The sequence below is a fragment of the Neoarius graeffei genome, chromosome 2 (assembly GCF_027579695.1).
Source record: "Neoarius graeffei isolate fNeoGra1 chromosome 2, fNeoGra1.pri, whole genome shotgun sequence".
Lineage (NCBI taxonomy): Eukaryota > Metazoa > Chordata > Actinopteri > Siluriformes > Ariidae > Neoarius > Neoarius graeffei.
The window spans coordinates 125,093,726-125,106,462 of record NC_083570.1 but is presented as its reverse complement, the minus strand read 5'-3'; the positions used below and the strand labels follow the sequence as shown (position 1 = coordinate 125,106,462).

At 42.6% G+C, this 12,737-nt stretch overlaps 1 long non-coding RNA gene across 1 annotated transcript; it reads left to right on the top strand.

The window, feature by feature from the left end:
• The first annotated feature begins 5,646 nt into the window (after nucleotides 1-5,646).
• LOC132875431 (uncharacterized) lies at nucleotides 5,647-9,446 on the top strand. Its single transcript, XR_009651823.1, has 3 exons — nucleotides 5,647-5,748; nucleotides 9,261-9,279; nucleotides 9,392-9,446. It is a non-coding gene; the product is annotated as an uncharacterized LOC132875431 (long non-coding RNA).
• Nucleotides 9,447-12,737: the final 3,291 nt, after the last annotated feature.

Genomic DNA, 12,737 nt, shown 5'->3' with positions numbered 1-12,737 from the left:
CCCAGTTTGGGGGTTACTGCCCCAAGTGCCCCCACTACCACGGGGACCACGCAATATATATATATATATATAAAATGTATGTATGTGTACATGCATGCATACATATGTCTGTGTATGTATGCTGTTACTATAATGCCAATATACTTGAACTGTAATTATATCACACATGGTTACACACCACTGGATGCTGCCACTATCAGCCATTTTACTTGCCCTTAAGGTTTTATCTACTGTGCTTTGTCTTGGGTGTATTCTCCATGCAGGACCTATACAAATGTGCCTGTATATAGTAACTAGTAGTTCAATAGTAGTTTTTGTATTTTGTATATACCTTTTCTTTTTATTCTGTGTGTGTGTGCACTTTATGGAGCAGCTCTGAATCTCGTTATACTCTGTGTGATGACAATAAAGGCTTTCTATTTCTATTCTATTCTAATGTAGGATTCTAGTTGCTCAACTGTCTTAGGTCTTTTTTTGTCGTATCTTCCGTTTTATGATGCACCAAATGTTTTCTATGGGTGAAAGATCTGGACTGCAGGCTGGCCAGTTCAGTACCCGGACCCTCCTTCTACGCAGCCATGATGCTGTAATTGATGCAGTATGTGGTTTGGCATTGTCATGTTGGAAAATGCAAGGTCTTCCCTGAAAGAGACGTCGTCTGGATGGGAGCATATGTTGCTCTAGAACCTGGATATACCTTTCAGCATTGATGGTGTCTTTCCAGATGTGTAAGCTGCCCATGCCACACGCACTAATGCAACCCCATACCATCAGAGATGCAGGCTTCTGAACTGAGCGCTGATAACAACTCGGGTCGTCCTTCTCCTCTTTAGTCCGAATGACACGGCATCCCTGATTTCCATAAAGAACTTCAAATTTTGATTCGTCTGACCACAGAACAGCTTTCCACTTTGCCACAGTCCATTTTAAATGAGCCTTGGCCCAGAGAAGACGTCTGCGCTTCTGGATCATGTTTACATACGGCTTCTTCTTTGAACTATAGAGTTTTAGCTGGCAACGGCGGATGGCACGGTGAATTGTGTTCACAGATAATGTTCTCTGGAAATATTCCTGAGCCCATTTTGTGATTTCCAATACAGAAGCATGCCTGTATGTGATGCAGTGCCGTCTAAAGGCCTCTGCATGCTCTTGCGACAAGGCTTTCACAGATAGCTTTTCGCAGACAGTTGTAATTTATCGTTGAGCGGGGAGTAATAGGCGTGCGCGATGTTATTCACTGCCACAACGCAAGGGGGCGCGAAGTCGCGAAATCGCTAGGAGTAGTTGGTGGGTGTGGTTAGTGGAGTGTTTATCCTCCGGTTACTTATAATGACTAGAACTGGAGTCGTACAGATGTACGCATAGACATCCTATGTCTATGGATGTACGTACTTCCTCGATCAACCGCTCTTCGTGCTGCTCCATCTTCGCTCGTCTTTTTAAAAATGGCGGTCGTGAAAAAAAACCAAACCGGGAAAGTAGGGAAGCGGAAGTGTGTGTACAGCGGATGTAGAGTGGACCAATCAGAGCCCTCTTGTCTGCGATGCTGTCTGCGAGGCTTCTGCGGTGGTCACAATTTTTGGGAGGTGTGCACAGAGCGTCTGCGAAGGTGGGGGGGCTACGCAGACGCTATCTGCGACGCCATCTGCGAGGACTGGGTTGTCAGCATAAATTGGCCTTCAGGGCCCAAAGATCACGGGCACCCAGTATGGTTTTCCGGCCTTGACCCTTACGCACAGAGATTCTTCCAGATTCTCTGAATCTTTTGATGATATTATGCACTGTAGATGATGATATGTTCAAACTCTTTGCAATTTTACACTGTTGAACTCCTTTCTGATATCGCTCCACTATTTGTCGGCGCAAAATTAGGGGGATTGGTGATCCTCTTCCCATCTTTACTTCTGAGAGCCGCTGCCACTCCAAGATGCTCTTTTTATACCCAGTCATGTTAATGACCTATTGCCAATTGACCTAACGAGTTGCAATTTGGTCCTCCAGCTGTTCCTTTTTTGTACCTTTAACTTTTCCAGCCTCTTATTGCCCCTGTCCCAACGTTTTTGAGATGTGTTGCTGTCATAATTTCAAAATGTATCACTTTCGACATTTGATATGTTGTCTATGTTCTATTGTGAATACAATATCAGTTTTTGAGATCTGTAAATTATTGCATTCCGTTTTTATTTACAATTTGTACTTTGTCCCAACTTTTTTGGAATTGGGGTTGTAATAGTACCTTTGCCCGCTTTGATGTCTTTTGTAGATCATCCTCCACTATCTGAAAAACAAGTATGAGTGGAAGGGTGTAAAAGGTCAGAATTTATGGAGGGTTGCTGCACACTTTTTGAAATCAAAATGCTTTTAAAGTTTAAAAAAAAAAATCTAAATAAGTGTTAAATAGCTCTACATTGTTACAGCCATCACTGGCTTCGAGTGTTTTGTCAGAAGCATGGATCCTCCACTCTGCCGTAAACAGAAAAAACATTTTCTGGTATCCCATTCCCTCTTGATCAGCCAATCAGGAGAGAGAACCTCACAAATTTCTTTTCTGTTTACTGCAGAGCAGAAGGACCGGGAGACAACAACATACAATTGTAAATTAAGCACTGTAGTGCTACAGTGATGCCCAGTCTACACATCATATTCTCTAGGTGCTAGGGAACAGGTTTGCATATTACAAAATAGAGGAAAATCACATCATTTTAATTTCATGCATTTTCAATGACAATTAAGTTTAACAATACCTGATCTAACTCATATTGCAATATCTGTCATTATATGTAGATTAAACAGACCTATCAGATTTGACTATTTTCAGGGCCATATATCTCAATAATAGTGAAACAACATACCTTTGGCTTTGACATTTTGTGTCTCTCCAGCCATTGTCTCTCCTCTCTCTTTATTTCCCCAAGGCTCTCCATTTTAAAATAATAAAGCAAAAGAACAGTATTATTTTTTAGCAGGGATTGACCACCTAAGCTATGGACCAATTTACAGTCTACGTCATCAAGAAGCTGCGCGTGCAGCCGTCTTTGTTTAGAAACAGTAAATGGGTCTATACATAGACATATAAACATAGACGCCGCATTGAGCTGGCGGCCCGTTGCTGGGATACGTCAGAGTGTCCGCCATATTTGATGTGGCAAATCTTCCCCGTAAACCAATGCAAGTAAATGGACTGAACTTCATAAAGCCCCTTTCTACAACAATATTTAACTCGATGCCTTTTATTCACCCATTAAGACACACACGTATATATTTGGGAAACAGGCATCAAAACAACACATATAACTTTTAATGTGATGGTTATAAATAGTGTGCGAAATCCCCTGTACACTGCAAACTAGTGACAGATACGCGATAGATAGCTCAGGTAAGCTAATCAGTCAGCATACCGTAGCAAGCTACCAAAACCTGAGGCCACAATAACCAACCGACAAGACTGAATATGATAAATGATGGAAATAGTGGAAAAACTGGAAATAGTGAATGAAAATAAAAATGTACTGTTTTATTTATTGAGTCACCACACAGACCTACTCTCGTTGAATAAAGTGAGCTGAATGAGCGCCAAACTGAGTTCGGCCAGGGTCTAACGTCATACCAAAACAAAAAATACATCACTGATTCCTTCACATTCAGAAAGGTTAAAAACATTCATCATACGTTCAAAAACGTTCATCATAGTGTGGCACTGTATTCTCTAATTCTCACTGCTTATAACTCTACACCTACCTGGTGGAGATGAGCTGGGAAACTGAAGACTGAAGGAGCAGCTCCCTCTCTGATCCTGACTGTCTGACCTGTTCTGTCCAAATCCTCCGTTCTGAAGTGTTCACTGCAGAGCATGGATGACGGAGTAGCAGAAAACCCTTCCCGTCGCACAGCTGTCTCCCACTGCTTTTTCATGGCTTTATTTTTGGGAAACCTACATAGTACGTGAAAAGTTAGCTAAGCAACTAACAACAATCAGCGTAGTTACGAAGGAAATACTTCGTTGTTTGGAGACAGGTTTCACCGAGCGGCTATTATGCGCGAGACTTCATATTAGCCACAAAGTCAGAAAAATCTGTTCGTAAAATTACGTTATAATGACCCAATACAATGAAAAGTATTTTTCCAGTCTCACCTGTGAAAGGTAATCCCATGGGATCTCGTTTGGACGGTAAACCTGTTGGTACAGTTAAACGCAGCACAGGAATGAGGCATCTTTATTCTCGGCTACTTTGCCACATCCAATATGGCGGCAAGGGTGACGTATGATTCTACGCTCAATGCGGCGTCTGTGTTTGTATGTCTATGGGTCTATGGAGGAGCGCGCACGTTGCTAAACCGTGATTGGGGCCTTGAGCGGCGCAATGCATGCAGGGAGTAGTAGTTTTTAGCATATCTAAAAGCCATGACACAAACTAGACAGCTTTCTCAAAGAACTACAAGTACCAGAATAACATTAAGGTCGTGTTCGCAGCTGTGTGGTTAACCACGAGACTTAACTTTGGCTCGCGCACAGTGTTGCCAGATTGGGCGGTTTTGAATTCTACTTTGCGGGCGAAAAATGGCTTGGGCTGGTTGACAAAAATTTATCAGATGTTTATAAATATTTCGCACCAACGTTCTATGTGAGAATGCAGCCAGAGACACTTGTATAGCCTTAGAAGGACTTTGATGCAGCACATTCTATGTACTATCTACATCCACTAGTCTACATCCAATCCAAATTAAACTAAGCCGAATGATGTTCTTGAACATGTGAAGGAAATCAGGAAAAACAGCTCTCTTTGGTCAACTGAGGCAAGTCAGAGACCTAGTTTACCCAGCACCCCTTAGGTATTTTAAACAACCAAAATCGAGCATTGGCCTAAATTAATCATTAACAATACACATTAATCTCATTAAGTATTATTTAAACAAAAAATGTCGATGCAACTGTAAGACTAATATGAATGTGTGTAATGTAGTGCAGAAACTGAACTCATAAACTAGTAAATAAGAATGACGCAATCCATTCTCCATTTTCTCTTCTCATGTTACATTCAGCCAGGCATCGCAGCCTAACTTTTTTTTTTGAAATTGAAGTATATAAAGCAGGTACAATCTAACAAATCCACAAAAATCAGGATAACAGATGAAGAAAATACATGGATGTAGACAAAAATAAATTAAGCAGAATAACTAGGCCTTTAAAATTAATAAAACAAATGGGATAAATAAAAAGATAGACAAATAAAAAATAAATAACCTCAGCAATGCAGATGTTAGATATGCATCGTAGCCTAACATAGCCTACAGAATATTCCGCGTGTGCGCCACCTACTGGTGCATGTAGGATTCAGAACCCAGCAGATGATTGCAGAGTTATAATCTGATTGAAGCACACGGAGCCGAGGACCAGACAGCAGATTCTTCACCTCCACCACTGACGGGCTCATGCTGCCGTTTAGAAGCTGTTTGCATTGTTGTTCAATTTACAAATAGTATTCTGGACTTTAGCTGCATATTTTTACTTTACAAGATAGGCATCAAGAACATTTTACATTTTGGGCGGGTTTTGAACATATTTTGGGCTGGAAACCGTCAGCAGTATCTGGCAACCCTGCTCGCACATGCCCATTAATGTTCATCATACGGAGCAGATCGCACAGATGAGCAGACATGTTGGAGTGTTTTCTTGTTTTGTTCGGACACTCATATTCAGCAAATCTTTTTGGCCGCTATTGCAGTTCGGCTTTCTACAAGAATGTAAAGGTCAGAAATAACTTTTGTCAGTGTTGTAAGAGTTGGCGCTGCTGCGGGGCTCGGGTGGAGGAGTTCGGTGAGGAAGCCGCGGTTGTTGTCAGTGTTTGGCCGGAAGGGCAGGTGTTTCTGGCCGCTGTGGTGATGAAGCTGTCTGGGACGCTGTAGCGTTACACTGTGCGCGCTTTGGTTTGCCGATAGAAACAGAAAGATCGGCTGCATTCCCGTTTGTGCATGTATATGGATTATTGTAGTGCAACAGGCCCAGCATGCATAACGCTCCCTGTCTTCAACACAACACACAGCAAAGGGAGCGCAAAGGATGCTATAAAGAGGAGGCGCGGCAGCCAGGTGAAACTCCTGCGGTAGCGAAGCTAACATTAATATCCTGAGCTCCCACAGCCAACTACACCGCGAGCGCTCATTGCTCCACATTCATTCTTCCCTTTGACGGAGATCATTTGTGCCGGAAAGGCTTGCCAGCCACCTTTAGGACGGTTTACACCAAGCGCCCCGTGCTCCACCAGTCCGACTCGCTTTGGGTCGGTTAACATTTTCTTATCTTTGACAGAGTTGTCCAACCCGACACTTATTTTATTTCCGTTAAGCCGCTTCATCAGCGCGCGCATCTGTTTGTCCAGGAGCGTCTGACTGCTTTCTCTTCCGGTCTCTCTGTTTCGGCGCCAAGCAGTTGGTGCGCGAGATGAATCTGATTGGATATCTGATTGGCCCTGATTGGCTGGCTTCTGACTTTTGGTTGCCGAGGCATCGAACTCCCCCAGCAACCAGCATCCAATCAGGGCCGAGCATCCGCTAAAGTTATCAAATCAAACACGCCTCGCGCGCTCTGATTCAACTCGGCGGCTGAGCGGAAAGAAAAGGGCTGAGGGCTGAAAATGGAGGCGCCTCACAGGAACAGATGACGTCAGAGTTATGACGGGGCATCGTTTCGTTTGTTTATAAATTAAAACACGCAAAATGTATCTGTCTTAACTAATGCTAACACCAAGCCAAAAATTAATCCATATTATACGACCGATGGATTTTCAAGCAGCGCGGCTCGGCAGACCTTTCGCGCATGCGCAGTAGGCTTGGTAGGACAAATCCAAGAGGTAGGATAACTTTACAGAACACCGGCCATATTTGCGAGAGGACAAGGAGCCCAGACCACGAAGGACAATATACCGTATGGAGAAAATTGGCCATGGTGTCAGTGATGTAAGTTAGCCATACAGGGGCGCCAGAAGCATTTTTAATGTGGGGGGGACACACTGGCGGGGGGTGTGGGGGGTCCTCCCCCAGAACATTTATTAATTAATTAGAGGCCATTTCCTGCATTCTGGTGGATTTTTAACAGGTTGTTAAACACCTAATTTTACCGACAAAAGTCACTTAATTCAATGACTATTTTAGAGACTCAACAATAAGTCCTCATTCAACGAGTCCATATATTCATCAGCCTGTTTTTAAACCCACTGCTCTGCCCAAGATAATGAGATGACTGTGACACAGTTTATCACCTTTATGGGTGCATTTTACTTTTTATTTTGTGTTTCCTTTTTTTTATTTAGTTTTAGATGTAACACAATGTGCCACTGTGCCAAGCAATAGTGGCACTCAACTGTATGTTTAAAAATAAGAATATTCATAATTTCACACAATGAACAGGCATGACATGGCGTCACGCAAACTTCATAACACAAAATCACCCTGTGTCCAGCAACGGTGACACAAAAAACAACTTCACACAATGAACAGGTGCGATTTTGTTCACCACCAACAGTGACTTTAGTGGGTGCGTTTTACTTTTTTCCGATTTAGTGATGCTCATAACAAAAATGCCATGGCATCATGCAAACTTCATAACACACAATCACACTGTGTCAAGCAACGACACATAAAAGAGAACTTCACACAATGATCAAGTGCAGTTTTGTCAACCTACATGCAATGGCGGTACTACAGTAACATTTACAGATCAGTATAACAAATAGATTGATAGATAGAACTCCTTCTTACATTGGTGCCACCACAATTTCTACCACTTCATAACTTTTATCCCCCTTTCCTTCACAATCCACCTGGAATAACACCCATCTCTCTCCATCGCTTTCCTTTCTACTATTCCTTCCCCAGACACTGGTTTCCCATGTTACTTTCCAGAAAACTGGCAAAGACCAGACAAAACAAGTTCTTCAAATCACAACAGGGAATCAATAAATATCATCAGAGCAGACTTGACCTCATTCTTGGCATTACAGTAAGGCAGGCCTACTGGGTTTGAATTAAATAATAGCTAACATTAAGCTAGCTGATACATCTCCTAACATTGACTAGCCAGCTAACTGCACTAACATTTCCATTGGGACAAAAAAAACCCTGTCCTGTGGGGAAATTCTGACTGACTTTCCGCTGCTTTGTAAAGAATGTCCTTATGTCCATTGTGTCTGGGGAGGAGGAAATACTGCAAACAATTCACCATCAGGCGGCACGGTGGTGTAGTGGTTAGCACTGTCGCCTCACAGCAAGAAGGTCCGGGTTCGAGCCCCGTGGCCAGCGAGGGCCTTTCTGTGCGGAGTTTGCATGTTCTCCCCGTGTCCGCGTGGGTTTCCTCCGGGTGCTCCGGTTTCCCCCACAGTCCAAAGACATGCAGGTTAGGTTAACTGGTGACTCTAAATTGAGCGTAGGTGTGAGTGTGAATGGTTGTCTGTGTCTATGTGTCAGCCCTGTGATGACCTGGCGACTTGTCCAGGGTGTACCCCGCCTTTCGCCCGTAGTCAGCTGGGATGGGCTCCAGCTTGCCTGCGACCCTGTAGAACAGGATAAAACGGCTAGAGATAATGAGATGAATGAATTCACCATCAACCAAGAATACCCCATTAGGCTAAGCTCATTTCATTGTTTAGTTGAACATTAATTTAACGTGGCCTAGGGTTAATTTTGAGAGCAGATAACAAAAGAATAAGGTTTCAGCAAAAGCTATTGTGAGGTGGCAATGTGGCTGACATCACCTCCTTCACTCTCGAGCAGCTGTCTCTGCTCGCGCTGAGATTCGCTTGCATGTGGTGAGCTGTTGTAGGGAACGCCCGGAAAACCCAGAGTGGATTTTCAGTGGTCTGTGTATTCTCTTATCAATCAAGTGGAATGGATTCTTTCACGAAGCAATAGAAACGGCGCTGGGTGAACTCATATTTTATGTTAAATGTGGGGGGGTCCAAACGAAGAGTTATGAAATGTGAGGGGGACACGTCCCCTTCACATTCAATGGTGGCGACGCCCATGTAGCCATATATATAATATATCTAGCTACTTTGCTCAGTAACTACCAGGCTAGCTAAACTTTTCCTCACCTTAGGAGAAATGGGAGCATTAATGTCAACTGCTAAAACACATTTTGTTGCATTGGTGTGCAGCCAAATGTGTCTTCAAATTCAAATTTAAAGTGTAAAATATTTGTATATTTGCAAGCTTCATGTAACATTAATGATTAATAAAACAATCTAATATTGTTGACTTTATTTCAGATGCCAGTGTTGGAGACAGGTAAACAATACAATCAATACATATTATTAGTAAAATGTATTGTGTTGTGGTTAAACTGCGTATGGGTTATAGATATTTAGCGAATGTGTGGCAATAATCATCATCTATGCAGCTCAGATTCTGATTTCACTGAAGATGCCAAGGTTGGGAGTCATCAAGAGGTACGGGTAAGATTACATTTGTACAGTCTGGACAATTTGAAGTGTCATGGTATACTTTAACGTGTAATATTCATTCAACTTCAATAAGCCACATATTGTCTCCTCTCAGCAGTTGATTAAAACCAAGTGAACATCATGTTCTGAATTGTCTCTCCTCTTCTACAGCACATGGACAAAGACAACGATGCCACGGGTGACGGTTTGGACTCTGACTTCGAGGTGAGTTTATATTGTGATAGATTTAAACGGCACAGAATGGTTAGTGTTTGGCTTCATAAGCATACTTGACGTCTTCTGCCTTCGGTGTGACACTTCTCCCTAAACATCATGTTGTCATGAGACATGAGGTGTGCATATAACTCCAAATATTAAGTTATTTCCAAAAATGTCCCCCCCCAGCAACCCAGTGGGCACGGTGTAAATAGCAGTGATGGTGAAAGGGAGAGGATGAATGATGAGCCTGAAAAAGTAGGTTCCCTTACTGTTTGTTTCATGTCTGTATTCATTATGATTATTAACTAAGGTATTGCATGCATTGCCTACCAACTTGATGCTTTACTGTATGTATACACAGCTCATTGGCTGTGGCTGTTTTTGATTAAAACCAAGTGATGTAACAGAACGTGATCAATTGTACAGCACTCCCTTGATGAGCGCACAGACAAAGACAGCGATGGCACGGGCGACGCTATGGACTCCGACTTCGAGGTGAGTTTATATTGTGATTTAAACGGCACAGAATGGTTAGCGTTTGGCTTCATAAGCATACTTGACGTCTTCTGCCTTCCGTGTGACACTTCTCCCTAAACATCACATTTGTCATGAATTGTCTCTCTTCTACTGTGCAGCAGTCCCTTAACGAGCACATGGATAGCGATGGCACAGAGTCAATCATCTACTCTGATTTTGAGGTGGGGTCACATTTTAAATAGTGTCTCGGACATCAAAAGCCCTGTATAACACACAATTATTTGAGTAATCAAACATGATGATCATGGAGACCTCTCATAGCCAAGGGCAGAAAAGAGGAGTAGTAACAAAACTAGAAATATTTCTATGTATACAGTATTTTTACAATTTTTTTTTTCATTGAAACTGATTTAGCACAGCAGTTTCAATCCAACAAGAGAGGTGGACTATAATGTGACAAACGCGTAAAAGCAATGTGCTGCGACAGTATAGAAAATGGAAAATAAGGTTGCATGTAGGCTTTGTCAGAATAAACTGGCATATAACCACTCAACTGGAGCAATGTGTAACCACATTCAGCACAGGTTGTGGACGTTTACCTGCATGGAGAGCGAGCTACAGGTGCTACTGTAGCACTGCCAACATACCGTTTGGCACACTCAGCAAGTTACCTGCACAAGATATGTGAGTTGTCGTCATGTTATATATGTGCGACGTTTGTAAATGCAGGGCGACAAATGCCACATGGCAACATTTATTAGATTATTGAAGAACATGATTAATGGTGTTAAATGGCTCTATAACCGTAGCAAATTAAAACTGTGCTCAATTTTGACTGATTTCTGAGTGTTTTCTTACTTTAGACTAGTCAACTAGTCTAAAAAAAATTGACTGGCAAATTAGCTGCCAGGAGCATCCCTACTGATCAGCTGAACAAATGGCTCAATGTCACATCTGCAGAGATGGTCCATTTTGGGCCTCAGTATGGTTAGACTCTGCTCGTTAGAACTGATAATGCAGCAAGGTTTGACTTGGTGCAGCATGGTTTGACTTGGTGCAGCCAAAAGGGCAAATGGAAAAGGCCTGTTCATGTTTCTCCTTTCTGTAGCACCCCTCCCGACAGCCACACAGATGATGTTGTTGATAGTGGTGATGATGGAGATAACGACTCAATTCCTGATGGTGGTGATGGTGGAGATAATGACTCAACTTCTGAGGCTACATCCACACGACAACGAGATTTTTTTTTTTAAATATCGCGTCCACATGGGCAACGGATCAGTAAAGTATCAGGCACATATGGCAACGCAACGCTTGCTGAAAACGATGCAATACACATGCCACACCTCTACGTGCGCTGTAAGACGGTCCCATCGGAGACACCAGAACAATAGAAGTACGACGCATGCGCATAAACCCCTTCTTCTACCCGGCATCATAGACATATAAACGTAGACGCCGCATTGAGCCTGGTGGCCCGTTGCTGGGATACGTCAGTGTCCCCGCCATATTGGATGTGGCAAATCTTCCCTGTAAACCAATGCAAGTAAATGGGCTGAACTTCATAAAGCCCCTTTCTACAATAATGTTTAACTCGATGCCTTTTATTCACCCATTAAGACACACACGTATATATTTGGGAAACAAACAGGCATCAAAACAACATATATAACTTTTAATGTGATGGTTATAAATAGTGTGCGAAATACCCGTCAATATTCCGTGGGAGGTGTGACCTAAATTTCCTCAACATGCAGCAGGCCTATACTGGAATCAAACTATCGGAAACTTTTTTTTAAAATGTATTTATTCCGCTGCTACTATCGTAGGCTACTAACGATATCTACACATCAAGGCATGTTTTGGAGCTCAGCGGGGATCGTGTAGAATAATGTGCTGTGCTTACGCTGCTGAAGCCGTGCCGTGCTGTCTCCGCATCACTTTCATTAAATGCCGTGCAGATAGGCTATAAAATGTCTCCAAAAACAATTTTTGCAATATACAGTGCTATATAGAAAAAAAATTCAATTAAACCATATTACAATGGGATTGCTCCATGTGATTGCTTCACAGTCTGACATGCTTCCAATCTCTTCTATTTTTGAGAGTGCCATCACCATCTGACAGCTGGTGGTGAAATTGGTTGGGTGGGCTATGAAATAAATTATAAATTTATTTATAAATTATAAATTGTTTGGAGACAGGTTTCACTGAGCGGCTATTATGCGCGAGACTTCATATTAGCCACAAAGTCAGAAAAATCTGTTCGTAAAATTGCGTTATAATGACCAAATACAATGAAAAGTATTTTTCCAGTCTCACCTGTGAAAGGTAATCCCATGTGATCTCGTTTGGACGGTAAACCTGTTGGTACAGTTAAACGCAGCACATGAATGAGGCATCTTTATTCTCCGCTTTGCCCCATCCAATATGGCGGCGAGGATGACGCATGATTCTACGCGGAAGGCGGCGTCTGTGTTTATATGTCTATGCCCGGCGTGAAGCACTCACAGTCATGTGGTTGTGATGTCATCGTAAACAAATCCGTTCTACTCATCCAGACGACTTTGCAACGGCGCCGTTGCCAGATCTTTCCACTCTGGAACC